A 14,476-nucleotide genomic window follows, 5' to 3' on the forward strand; every position below is an offset into this window, starting at 1 on the left:
CACACATACAAACAAGACAACAGCCGGATAACTCCGGTGAGAATTACATTCCCAGTATAAATCATGTATACATGCAATCATATAAACAATATAAAAGCATATAACAGATATTCATAACATGTATCAAAATCAGAGCATGAATCAAATATTCGTAGCATGTATCATAATCCGAAACATGAATTAATATCAACAATAACCCTTATTCTAAACATGTACCAAAATCAGGAACATAAATCAACATCAATCAATGAATCAATATCCGTAACTCTTAAACTCAGACTAGACTCAATCCTAGTCTAGGAATCCCGATTTCCAGACGCTGGCATTCCATATCAATCACCAGTAATAGAAGAAACTCCAATTCTATGCACATTGATATGATATCGATCACCAGTAATATAAGAAACTTCAATTCTATCCACATCGATTGCCAATCGTCCAGTGCCCTATACGTGATGGACATTGGCACTTTCGCCAATTTACTATCTTGTGACATCGTGCAATGTGTCCGTGGCGATCTTGCCACTATCAGGTACTTCTGTCACAAGATCACTCGACTAATACCTGCTTTCTATACATTCATAGAACAAGCATATCCAGTAAAATTAATGAACATAATAATAAGAAGTATGTGATTTAGAGAAACTCAAGTATATCATACTATACTCGAGTCGATCTCCCGGTACCACATTGACTTATACCTTTCTCTTCTCGGTCTGACGAAGACGAAGTCTCAAACTCAGCTCTGTCCATCTTCAGTCTGATTCTGTCGAAGTCTTGGACTCCTTGCCTATCTATATCAATCTGGCCATAACAATATCGAATATACTGTATTAATGTATAACTCAATTCAAGACATAATCTGATCGATATCACGACACCATAATACAATCTCAATCAATACTGAATCTGATCAATATCAATTCACTGATGTTTCGACGGCATGATAATACAACCTCGATAACCCCGTCAATTTCAACATCACAGGATATAATAATACGACTCATAATCAATATCAGATAAAATCAGAACCTAATCGAATTCGGTTTCAACGGCATAACGGTACCATATAAATATACCACGCAATATAAATCAACAGATATCAATTCCTGTAACTCATACTCGATAACAATACAAATTTGATATCAAATCTCAATCAAATCGACTCCGAAAATCATACCAAATACATACACAGTATGTTCTTCGATCTGACTTCAAATATACGATGTCCACTGTATCAGAAACCCCATATATGATTCCTATTCAATTCTGACAATGTCATAATTTCAAATCATATCTAAACGTAACAACACTTACGTCCAGTTGTAGCTGTCGTCGCTAGGAACCCAGTAATGAAGTCGGATTCCAAATCTGACGGACGGATTGAAATAAAAAGGCGTAAGGATTTCAGAAGCTTTCCCAATTTCCTTTTCTTCGTTTCTTATGAATTCTGAAACGAATTCATGATATATACATATATATACATCTTCGCGCATTCCAAGACCAAGTGGCTTATTTTCCTTCTGCATGTCGCGCGCATATGCGCGCCTAAGCCCCGCGCATATGCGCCGGAAGCTCTATCCGGAAATCAGCTACTGGACTGCTCGCGCATATGCGCGCACATAAGTCACGCATATGCGCTGAGGTCCTCTAGACAATCACTTTGGTTACTGGACACCTCGCGCATATGCGCGCCATCCGCCGCGCATATGCGCGAGATCTTCTGCCCTAATCGCGCATGTGTGCGCACTAGGTCGCGCATGTGCGCGAATAGCACCTCCCTCGCACATATTTTCGCGTCATTCCCGGCCTAATCCATTCCATCTTTATTTACCTTAATTAATCCATGAATCATTTCAGATTAATCATAGATTACAGTAAATATAATCCCGGACATTACATTTTCTCCCCCCCTAAGATACGATTTCGTCCCCGAAATCACAGACAATCAAATCAGATAAAGAAATAAATGTAAAATAGAATCAGTAATAACTCCTTTCAGTGTAATAACTCTGAACATCGCTACCTCCTATCAGACTCAGTCTTCCAGGTAGCCTCTTCGATGCCCTGATGATTGTACTGTACTTCCAACAGCGAAATATTCTTCATTCTGGATTATTCTTCTTTCCTGAATCTCTAACTCCAATCTGGAATATTAATGCAAGAAGTATAATCTCATAATACAACTTGAAGTAATTCTGATAGAATCGATCTCAGAACATTGGCTATACAACATCCGTATATACCAATTACCGACTCATAACAAATCAATATTATCCTCTATTATCAAATCTGGTACTCCTAGTCAAGGTTACATTCAATTTTCCAGTTTTAAATATCAACAATCATCATCCGACGTTGACATATTCAGTCTATTTATTTTGAGTTGTCTTCATTTTCCTCTGAATCGGTTTCAATTTCTTTTTCATATCTCTGATTCCAACCGATCCAATCTCAGGTATCTCGCAGATATTATTCCTATACGAAGAAAATCTGCAGTCCTCACTGTACAATGCCTCGACTGATGGTATTTCAATACTCATCTGATAGCTATTGTCTTACAATCATTCACAAAGTGACAACACATCGCCTCAACTAGTGCTAAAATCCAGCACTACAGTTCCTGGATATCCTCCAGTTCCAGGATAGTTGCCCCAACTATCTGTCGATCTATGGACGATAAGTGAAAGAGTTTATTGTATACTCTGCCAAAAGTATAAAATCAAACGAAAATCACATTCTGATATAATCAACTTTGGCATTCAGTACAATCTATCCTTTTTTCTGACATAAATCTCCATCGACTGGTCATATCCGTAAGTCTTCATGTACAAATAATATATGCAAATTCACGCAATCTATTAATAATGATCACATCGCATCCCAATCTTGAAAAGATTTCGGTAGTTTCATTACGAAATCTATAGAAATGTACTCCCATTTCTATTCAAGAATCGATAATCGATATAACCAATCTCCTGTTTTCCCTTATCGGCAATTTAGACATTTCAGTACAAATTAGGTTACAACTGATTTCATCTGTTTTCCTAACATCAGTCAGTTCAAGTCAGTCTACATTTTTCTATCATCAGGATAAATGTTGAATTAAAGATGGCACATTTCTGATCATACCTGTCATTTTAGATTCAAAATATTCGGCATAAACAAGTCGGTTATTCACATACAATACAGTATCACCTACCTGATATTCTGATCGACACCTGTTCTGATTATCTAAACCGAGTTCTGAACATTCTGATTAAACTCCTGGACTGCTTTAATTCGCGAGTTTAGCTCTGATTCGGCTTGAACTGTATATACTCTCAACGGTTCCCAATAATCTGTATCACATCTTCGACTTTGTTTAGATCAACTGCTATATCATCTTCGGATGTAATGTCCCCCAAAAAATATAATCTGTCTTTAATACTGTTTTAGAACAATAACAATTCTCAAGCAATTTTACAACAACAGTCACATATCATAATTTGCTAACCGCAGACAAATATGAATTTCTGACTTTTCTGCCATCGGTGTCGTCCTCAGTCACTGATCACGGCCTCAACTGTGTCAAGATCAATCGGTATACTATAATCGGATATTACCTCCCACAAATACAATATGTTTCAGTCAAAACTCATATCTGAACAATTTTTGTATACACCAATTTCAGTTCTCAGATCATTCAATACAAGGTATTCAATTCAGTCAGTCATATGCCACAAGTATCTCAAAATATCATAGATAAACGGCATAAAATCATCAGAATACCTCTAAACATAGGATTCATCCACCCATAACTGAACTGAAATAATTTACAGAGAAACACACAATCAGATGTAACTCTAACTCTCAGGCAGTAAATCTTTAACTAATATGTCAATTCTTCCGATACAATCAACATCGTCCTGTCTGGAATTCTAACAATAGGAATAGTACCTGATATCAAATCAAGGCTGAAATCACTCTCCCTGATATACGGCAAACCCGGAACCTCATCTAGGAAGACTTTAGCAATTCTCCTGCTACTGGCAACTCAGTCCATGATACGCTCAGTTTTAGTAATCCACTGAATACATAAGGAATTACTCCATTCCTTTCGATAATCATCGAATCATAGGTAATAGGATATCAAAGGAATTCAAATCAAGAATCCTTACCGTACATTATTCATTCTTCGGCCATTTCAGGTCCGATTCTTACCATCTATTAGCAAGAATCTACAATACTTCTATATTTGGTCAGCATAACAATATCAATTATGCAATCAGACTCAGACAACACAAGTACACACAGTCTACCTCGATCTCATTCTTATCCTACTGCAATATACGATATTTTACAGAATTCACTGATATCAACCTTTCCCCCAAAAGGTAAAGAAATCAATACTACAGTACATACATATCCAACAGATCAAGCATCTATTAATACAATTCATTCAAAAATAATCGTAGGGCATGCCTTAGTATTTATCAATACATATGCAAACTAATCGCAAAAGAATAGTTACCTGTCATTATATAATCAAGTGCATCCTGGGTCTGTTCCTCGATCACCATAACCAGATGCCTCTGCTCCCTGGAATCTTTGGGAACCTCTCTGTGGACATACTCTAGCAAAATGTCCTGGCTGACGACAGATGTGGCAACTTCCAGACACACCTCGGTATTGCTCTGTGGAATGTCTTCCTCCACAAGTGCTACAATAAACTCATGTATAACTTGGGCTAGAACTACTGGAGCTAGATAAACCACTCCCTAACTTCTTGAACTGCTTCTTTCGAGCTTTCAACTGTTCTTTCTTTTCACTACTGCTACCACCAATCTCGATTCTGGGAGGTAGTTGCAGTGGTTTCGGGGTTGAAAGAACATACGAAGCTTCCTTTTGTCTCATCATAACTGTTTCTGCTCTTCTAGCTCTGTTCAGAGTGTCAGCAAAATTATTCGGTTGCTTCACATTAACCAATGTACGTATCTTTGGATTCAATCCCTGGATGAACTGATCAAATAAAACTACATCGTTCCTAGCCACGTGAGGGGCAAAGTGTAGCAAGGTGAAAAACTGGGCCAAATACTCATCAACATTCAACTGACCCTGTCTCGTTCCTCGTCATCATTGTTTCTATCGGAGTTTCTGACACATCCATCTGATTACTCGAAGTACTACCCAATTCTCGAATTCTTCTCGGAGGTATATCTGATAATCACAAGAGTTAGCAATCACATGAGATAAATCCATCTCAGCCCCTCTGATCAGCTTACCTCTGATCAAGAATTGGTTCTGATCCATTTTCAAATAATACACATTACCAAATCAACTCAGATATTCAGGTAACATGTATCTTCCAAAACAGTAAAACATACTGCAATATTAACATATACAATGTAATTCAACATTATAATAAATCACATGCTAGCAATCACATGCAAGGAAAGAAAACACATTCTACCCCGCTCACTAGCTTCTATCTCAGTCTCAAGAAAATACAGTTCTAGAACCTATTGTTCTGGAACCTATTGTTCTGGAACCTAAAGCTCTGATACCACCTGTTGTGAGGACCCGGACGCTAATTAAAGTTTTTAATAGTTCTTAGAACTAATCAATCAATTATAATAAATAGGGTCTAAATTTTTTTTTTAAATACAAAGCGGAAACGTTATGTAAGTCAATCTGAATTACATATTAAATATAAACATACAAGTCCTGTATTGTCTACAATAATCCAACTAGGTTCAACTACATATCAGTGCTGACTCCTAATTTATTTCTGAGCCTGGATCTCCACGCTATCTAGTCCAGCCTCGTTCTCTTCTTGACCCTGGTCCTGTCCCCCCTGTTGTCATGCACACATACAAACAAGACAACAGCCGGATAACTCCGGTGAGAATTACATTCCCAGTATAAATCATGTATACATGCAATCATATAAACAATATAAAAGCATATAACAGATATTCATAACATGTATCAAAATCAGAGCATGAATCAAATATTCGTAGCATGTATCATAATCCGAAACATGAATTAATATCAACAATAACCTTTATTCTAAACATGTACCAAAATCAGGAACATAAATCAACATCAATCAATGAATCAATATCCGTAACTCTTAAACTCAGACTAGACTAAATCCTAGTCTAGGGATCCCGATTTCCAGACGCTGGCATTCCATATCAATCACCAGTAATAGAAGAAACTCCAATTCTATCCACATTGATATGGTATCGATCACCAATAATAGAAGAAACTCCAATTCTATCCACATCGATTGCCAATCGTCCAGTGCCCTATACGTGATGGACATTGGCACTTTCGCCAATTTACTATCTTGTGACATCGTGCAATGTGCCCGTGGCGATCCCGCCACTATCAGGTACTTCTGTCACAAGATCACTCGACTAATACCTGCTTTCTATACATTCATAGAACAAGCATATCCAGTCAAATTAATGAACATAATAATAAGAAGTATGTGATTTAGAGAAACTCAAGTATATCAAACTATACTCGAGTCGATCTCCCGGTACCACATTGACTTTTATACCTTTCTCTTCTCGGTCTGACGAAGACGAAGTTTCAAACTCAGCTCTGTCCATCTTCAGTCTGATTCTGTCGAAGTCTTGGACTCACTGCCTATCTATATCAATCTGGCCATAACAATATCGAATATACTGTATTAATGTATAACTCAATTCAAGACATAATCTGATCGATATCACGACACCATAATACAATCTCAATCAATACTGAATCTGATCAATATCAATTCACTGATGTTTCGACGGCATGATAATACAACCTCGATAACCCCGTCAATTTCAACATCACGGATATAATAATACGGCTCATAATCAATATCAGATAAAATCAGAACCTAATCGAATTCGGTTTCAACGGCATAACGATACCATATAAATATACCACGCAATATAAATCAACAGATATCAATTCCTGTAACTCATACTCGATAACAATACAAATTTGATATCAAATCTCAATCAAATCGACTCCGAAAATCATACCAAATACATACACAGTATGTTCTTCGATCTGACTTCAAATATACGATGTCCACTGTATCAGAAACCCATATATGATTCCTATTCAATTCTGACAATATCATAATTTCAAATCATATCTAAACGTAACAACACTTACGTCCAGTTGTTGCTGTCGTCGCTAGGAACCCAGTATTGAAGTCGGATTCAAAATCTGACGGACAGATTGAAATAAAAAGGCGTAAGGATTTCAGAAGCTTTCCCAATTTCCTTTTCTTCGTTTCTTATGAATTCTGAAACGAATTCATGATATATACATATATATACATCTTTGCGCATTCCAAGACCAAGTGGCTTATTTTCCTTCTGCATGTCGCGCGCATATGCGCGCCTAAGTCCCGCGCATATGCGCCGGAAGCTTTATCCGGAAATCAGCTACTGGACTGCTCGCGCACATAAGTCGCGCATATGCGCGAGACCTACTGTCTCGTGCATTCTACCACTCGCGCATATGCGCGCCTTCCGCCGGCGCATATGCGCGAGGTCCTCTGGACAATCACTTTGGTTACTGGACACCTCGCGCATATGCGCGCCTTCCGCCGCGCATATGCGCGGGGTCTTCTGCCCAAATCGCGCATGTGTGCGCACTAGGTCGCGCATATGCGCGAATAGCACCTCCCTCGCACATATTTTCGCGTCATTCCCGGCCTATTCCATTCCATCTATATTTATCTTAATTAATCCATGAATCATTTCAGATTAATCTCAGATTACAGTAAATATAATCCCGGGCATTACATATTTGAATTAGGTCCAATTTTAAATTAAATTGAGAGAATGGAGGAGAATATAGTTATGGTCTAGAAATAAACTTTTCCAAGTTAAAATTATTGAAATCTAATTTGAGAACCACAATATGTTAAGAGAGATTTAATGATTTAGCGATCATTTGCATTAAAAATGTATATTTGAGTATATTAATTCATATGATGATATAATCGATGAATTTACTTTAAAAAATACAAGAAAAATGCATTTTAAATCACATTGGTTGTTGAATAAATTATTTTGAGAAATTATGAAAAACATTATTTCTAGTATGTAGCTTTTCAATTACATATTATTATTATTATTATTAAATACATATATATTTGATATTTCAAGTTAACGCGAGAGTTATGTATTTATGTCTTCGCTCCAAGCCTCATTTTTCTCATGACCGTCACTAGAAATGAGCAAAGGAGAAGATCGTCATCTCTCATGATTAGTCGAGCAAAACTCGAATACTCTTGCTAACTAATTTTTTTTAATTAATTACTTTTTCTATATAAGATCGATGATACCCAAAAGTTTCTTATATGTGTTTTTATAAAATAAAAATTATTGTAATTGATAATGTGTGTTTTAGAATCACATTCCAGTTCACAAAATTTGAATTCTTTTATTTGTTTTAGAATCAGCATTCCAGTTCACAAAATTTGAATTCTTTTATTTTTTTTAATTAATATGAATAGAAGTTAATTAAATATTTGTAATAAAAAAAATTTATGGATATGCAGAACGTGTGTACAAGTGTTCATATTAAATTACTACAATCTCATATAAATTGAAATCATACGGAGCGAGATGAGTATTGCACTACACTATGGATGATGACAATTGAAAAAAATATAAGATTTGATGTTAAAATAATTGTGAACGTCGATAATTTGTAGTTCATCTGATATCAATATATCGAGTTTGGGATGAGATCTTGAGTTTGAGATTCGATTATATAATTATCTCCCTCTACTCAAATAAATAAATAATGTGGAACATATGAAATCTAAAAATTTCCGAACGTACCAACAAATACTCCCTCAGTCTCAATTGGATAGCTCACTTTTTTTTTTCATTGTCTAAAAAATATAGATATGTACCATATTTAGCTATATTTTTTGTACACATTTGCAAATATATTCCTATCTAATTTAGTCTTAGAATTAAATAACTATTAGTAAGATAGCAAAATATTTCTGCACTCATTAAAAAAAGAAATTGGAAAGTTGTTTGTTAATTACATTTTCAACGAATTTATTAATTTGTATGAAAAAAAACATATAGAATTGAAACAAGTAACACAAAAGATTCATGTTTGCTAAGTTTATCTTAGGCATAATAGAGGGATATAGCTTATAGTATGTTTTAGTAACTTTTAATTTTCAGAAATTTTCTCAAAAATCATGTTTCTACGTATATATAAACATGATATATAATATGCGGAAGCGGATCGAGAATTACCTCCGGCCATTGAAAATTTGTAAGTTTCTCTGATTTCCTTTCGGTTGAAGCCTTCTAAGCACTCCACCCTCTCGATAGATGGTGTATATTTCTTATGAGGTGTGTGTACTTAGGGACCTCAATCGTCTCTATTGATAGGCATCTCATACCATCAACGAGAAAAATCGGGAGTCTGAATATCAAAAGAAGAAACGTGTACGCATCTCAATTTTCTAAAGTTGAGGTTGCGTACACAAGTTTCGTCAAAATATGTAGGCAATGGACGTCGCCAATTCCTACACGATATTTCTTTTAACATGTGTCATACTTCTTACATTCTCCCACTTGACACATATATCTCATTTACCATAGGAGAAAATAAAATACATGAATCATGACGATATGTCATCTAAAAACGATTATTATCTTCCATGTATCACAATGGATTATATCTCTCAAATAACTTAATGAATAAACCATATGTTTATTCGAGGTCCAACTTTATTGATATTTCTCGAATTAATGAATGTGTGCACAATAAATATGAGAAAATATCACATCATAATTTCATTAAATTTGTTCTTACAACAAAATTACATAAAGGAACCAAGTCTCATTCTTTCTGTATGATCCTTAAATTTCAATGGTGGCATGCCTTAGTCAAAGGATCCGCAATCATCAATTCAGTGCTAATGTGCTCGATAAGTAACTTCTTATCTTTAACACGTTCTCGTATGGCTAAATAGTTAATGTCGATGTGCTTGCTTCGACTACCACTTTTGTTATTTTTAGCCATAAAAACAGCAGCTGAATTGTCACAATATATTCTTAATGGCCTAGATATAGAATCCATGATTCTAAGCCTCGAAATGAAACTCTTCAGCCATACACCATGTGAGGTTGCCTCAAAACAAGATACAAACTCAGCTTCTATAGTGGAAGTAGCAGTCAGTGTCTGCTTTGCACTTCTCCAAGATACAGCTCCACCAGCTAGCATGAAAATATATCATGAAGTTGATTTTCTTGAATCAATGCAGCCAGCGTAGTCTGAATCAGAGTAGGCAATTACTTCCAAATTCTCAGTTCGTCTGAACATAAGCATATAATATTTGGTCCCTTGAAGGTACCTCATGACTTTCTTTGCAGCTTTCCAATGGTCTAAACCTGGATTACTCTGATATCTTCCCAACATCCCAACAACAAATGCAATGTCAGGTCTAGTGCAAACCTGAGCATACATTAAGCTTCCGACAGCAGAAGCATAAGGAATGTTTTTCATTTGTTCCCGCTCTAGGTCATTCTTTGGGCATTGGCTCAAATTGAATTTATCGCCTTTCACAACGGGAGCTATACTTGGTGAACAATCTTTCATCCGATATCTCTCTAAAACTTTGTTGATATAGGTTTCTTGAGACAGACCTAGAATACCTCAAATTCTGTCTCTATGTATCTTAATGTCAATGACATAAGATGCATCGCCCATATCTTTCATATCAAAGTTTTTAGAGAGGAATTGTTTCACCTCATATAACAGACCCTTATCATTGGTTGCAAGTAATATATCATCCACATATAGAATATGGAAACAAATCTTGCTCCCACTGACCTTCTGGTATATACATTGATCCATGGGGTTCTCAACGAATCCGAATGAAGAGATAACTTCATGAAATTTTAAATACCATTGACGGGAAGCTTGTTTCAATCCATATATATATTTCTTAAGCTTACAAACCAATTGCTCACCATTACTAGAGAAGAATCCTTCAGGTTGTTTCATATAAACATCTTCCTCTAGTTTTCCATTGAGAAAAGCTGTTTTCACATCAATTTGTTGTAAATCTAAGTCAAAATATGCAGCTAATGCTAGAATTATACGAAGAAAATCTTTCTTAGATACAGGAGAAAAAGTCTCCTTGTAGTCGATTCCTTCCTACTGAGTGAATCTTTTAGCTACGAGTCTTGCTTTATACTTTCCAATGTTGCCTAATGAGTCTTTCTTTGTTTTGAAGACCCATTTACATCCAATGGCTTTTACACCATTATGCAACTGAACAAGATCCCAGACTCTATTAACTGCCATAGAATTCATCTCTTCTTTCATAGCATTAAACCATAGTTTTGACTCATTATAATTCATGGCTTGTGAAAACGTTTCAGGATCATTTTCGGCTCCGATGTTAAAGTCTGATTCTTGTAAATACACAACATAATCACTAGATATAGCTGATCTTCTTATTCTAGTAGATCTTCTAAGGTTGTTTGGTTGATCAACAATTTCTTGTTGTTCTTCATTAACAACTTGATCTACTGGATTTTCATAAGCGATTTGTGGACTTTAATAATTGGTTGCCTAAGACCCGTTTGATCTTGAGGGGTGTGAATAACGACCAATCTGTCATTTGAATAAGAGGGTTGTGCATTAATGTGATCATTCTCAAAAACTATGTTATGATCACTCCCACTAATCAAGTCATTTTCAAGAAATTTTGCATTTCTTGATTCCACAATTCTAGTGTTTTGAGATGGACAATATAATTTATACCCTTTGGATTTTTCGGCATACCCAATGAAATATCCACTTATAGTTCTTGTGTCCAGTTTCTTTTCATGTGGGTTGTAAACTCTTATTTCAGAAGGACAACCCCAAACATGTATATGTTGCAAACTCGGTTTCCAACCTTTTAATAACTCAAATGGCGTCTTTGGGACAACCTTAGTTGGAACTCGATTTAATATATACACAGCTGTCTTAAGAGCTTCAGTCCACAAGGATTTAGGAAGTTTAGAGCTACTAAACATGCTCCTCACCATGTCCAATAATGTTCGGTTTCTACTCTCAGCTACGCCATTTTGGTCCGGAGAACCAGGAATAGTATATTGGGCAACAATCCCATGTTCTTAGAGAAACTTTGCAAACGGACCAGGTGCTTGTCCATTCTCAGTGTATCTACCGTAATATTCTCCACCTCTATCTGTTCTCACAATCTTAATATGTTTTCCACATTGCTTCTCCACTTCAGCCTTAAAAACCTTAAAGGCTTCAAGTGCTTCGTTTTTGTTATGAAGCATGTAGATATACATGTATCGTGAGTAATCATCAATGAAAGAGATGTAGTATTTCGGACTTTGCATCTTCATATCTGGACAACAAATTTCTGAATGTATGATTTCTAATATTTCTGTACTCCTCTTGGCACCCTTTTTAGACTTATTGGTCTGCTTTTCCTTTATACAGTCCACACAAGTCTCAAAATCAATAAAATCTAAAGTACTGAGTACTCCATCATTTACTAATCTTTTAATTCTATCTATGGAGATGTGTCCCAATCTCCTGTGCCACAATATAGAGGAATCTTTATTTATAACATATCTTTTGATACCTCCTTGAACATGCATAGTGATGTTATTATTATATAAAGAAATAGAGAAAAGACCATCAACCATTGTACCATTTCCAATAAGATTTGATTTATAAAAAAAATCTATTTATTTATCCAAAAACTGAAATGAATAACCATGAGGTACAAGTTTTGAAACTGAAATTAAATTCCTAGAAAAACTAGGAACATAAAAGGTCTTTTTCAATTTTAAAATATAACCACTATTCAACACTAGGCAGCAAGTCTCAATAGCCTCCACATGCGAAGACATCTTGTTTCCCGAATAGATGCTCCGCTCATTTTCTATTGGTTTCTTTAGGTTTTGCATACCTTGCAAGGTATTTGTAACATGGATTGTAGAACCAGAATCAATCCACCATGTGTTATAAATCATATCAACCATATTAGATTCATAACAGACAAATGAAGTAGGAATACCTTTCTTTTCAAGCCAGTCCTTAAATTTATTGCAATCCTTCTTAATGTGTCTCGTCTTTTTACCGAAAAAACACTTGGATTCTTTCTTAATGTCAGGTTGAGGTGGAATTATTTCTTTCCCTTTTCCCTTGACTTTGGCTTGCTTCTTATACTTTCCTTGTGTATTCACAAAAACATTATCACTCGTTTTCATTAATAACCTTCCTTCCTCTTTAACATACATAGTCATTAATTCATTGATTGACCATTTATCCTTATGTGTGTTGTAAGAAATTTTGAAGGGTCCATATTGTTGTGGAAGAGTGCATAAAATGTGGTGCACAAGAAAAGTTTCAGACATTTTCATTTCTAGTGTCTTTAGCCGAGCCGCTATGTCCCGCATTTTCATTATGTGCTCTCGCACATCTCTCACACTGGTGAGCCTTAATGAAGAGAATTCTATAATTAGGGTACTGGCAAGTGCCTTATCTGAATACTGAAACTATTCATCAATAGCCTTCAGTAATTCTTTGACATTATCATGCTGATCGACAGAACCACGCATATCAGCAGAGATTTTTGTCTTTATGAACATTACGCATAGTCGATTAGATCGCTCCCATTTTTCATAAAGATCAACATCATCTGGAATGCTGTTTTCAGTAATAGCAGATGGTTCGTCTTTCCGTATAGCATAATCAATATCCATCCATCCCAATTGAAGAAGAATTCTTTCTTTCCATATTTTATAGTTATCGTCCTTTAGTTCGGGAATGTCACATTTCATATCAGAAAAACTCGCAGGTTGCATAACTGCACAAAATATCATATGCTTAAAATTTTTGAGATAATATCATGTTTTACCAATGTAATTCATATTTTAAAAATCTAGTGACATAAAATTTGCATGTGGGCTAAAATTTTAATTCAATAAGATTTTTTCTGTAACTTTATGATAAAATTATCAAAATGTATTTTCCTTAACTCCTGTGGGTAAATTAAGAAAAATATAATTTGATATTTTAACCTAATTAGTTATATAAATATAATAAAAATCCATGTGTGGTAAAATTTATTATGTTTATATAATTAATTACAATTGATGTCCATTATGTGAACCAAATCCACTTAATGCATAATTTTTCATAATTAAGGATGATGTGGCTATTCCTCAATTATTTAAAATTATACGGTTCACCAGACAAAATTTTGGCTTTACTTAATGCTTTATATAATTATTATTTCGCAATCAACACTTTCCAAGAGTGTTCCCAGGAAAGATAGGTAGGGCTAAGGCCCTTTAAATACCTAACTCCTAGACAGAGCAACGTTCATCAGGAAGACCAGTGGCTAGTCAAGGCAGTTTAAACCGATCTATGAAGAACTCCCTCATATCATGTTTTCTTACGTCAC

Source organism: Primulina tabacum, chromosome 16 (genome assembly GCF_025594145.1).
Source record: "Primulina tabacum isolate GXHZ01 chromosome 16, ASM2559414v2, whole genome shotgun sequence".
Classification (NCBI taxonomy): Eukaryota; Viridiplantae; Streptophyta; class Magnoliopsida; order Lamiales; family Gesneriaceae; genus Primulina; species Primulina tabacum.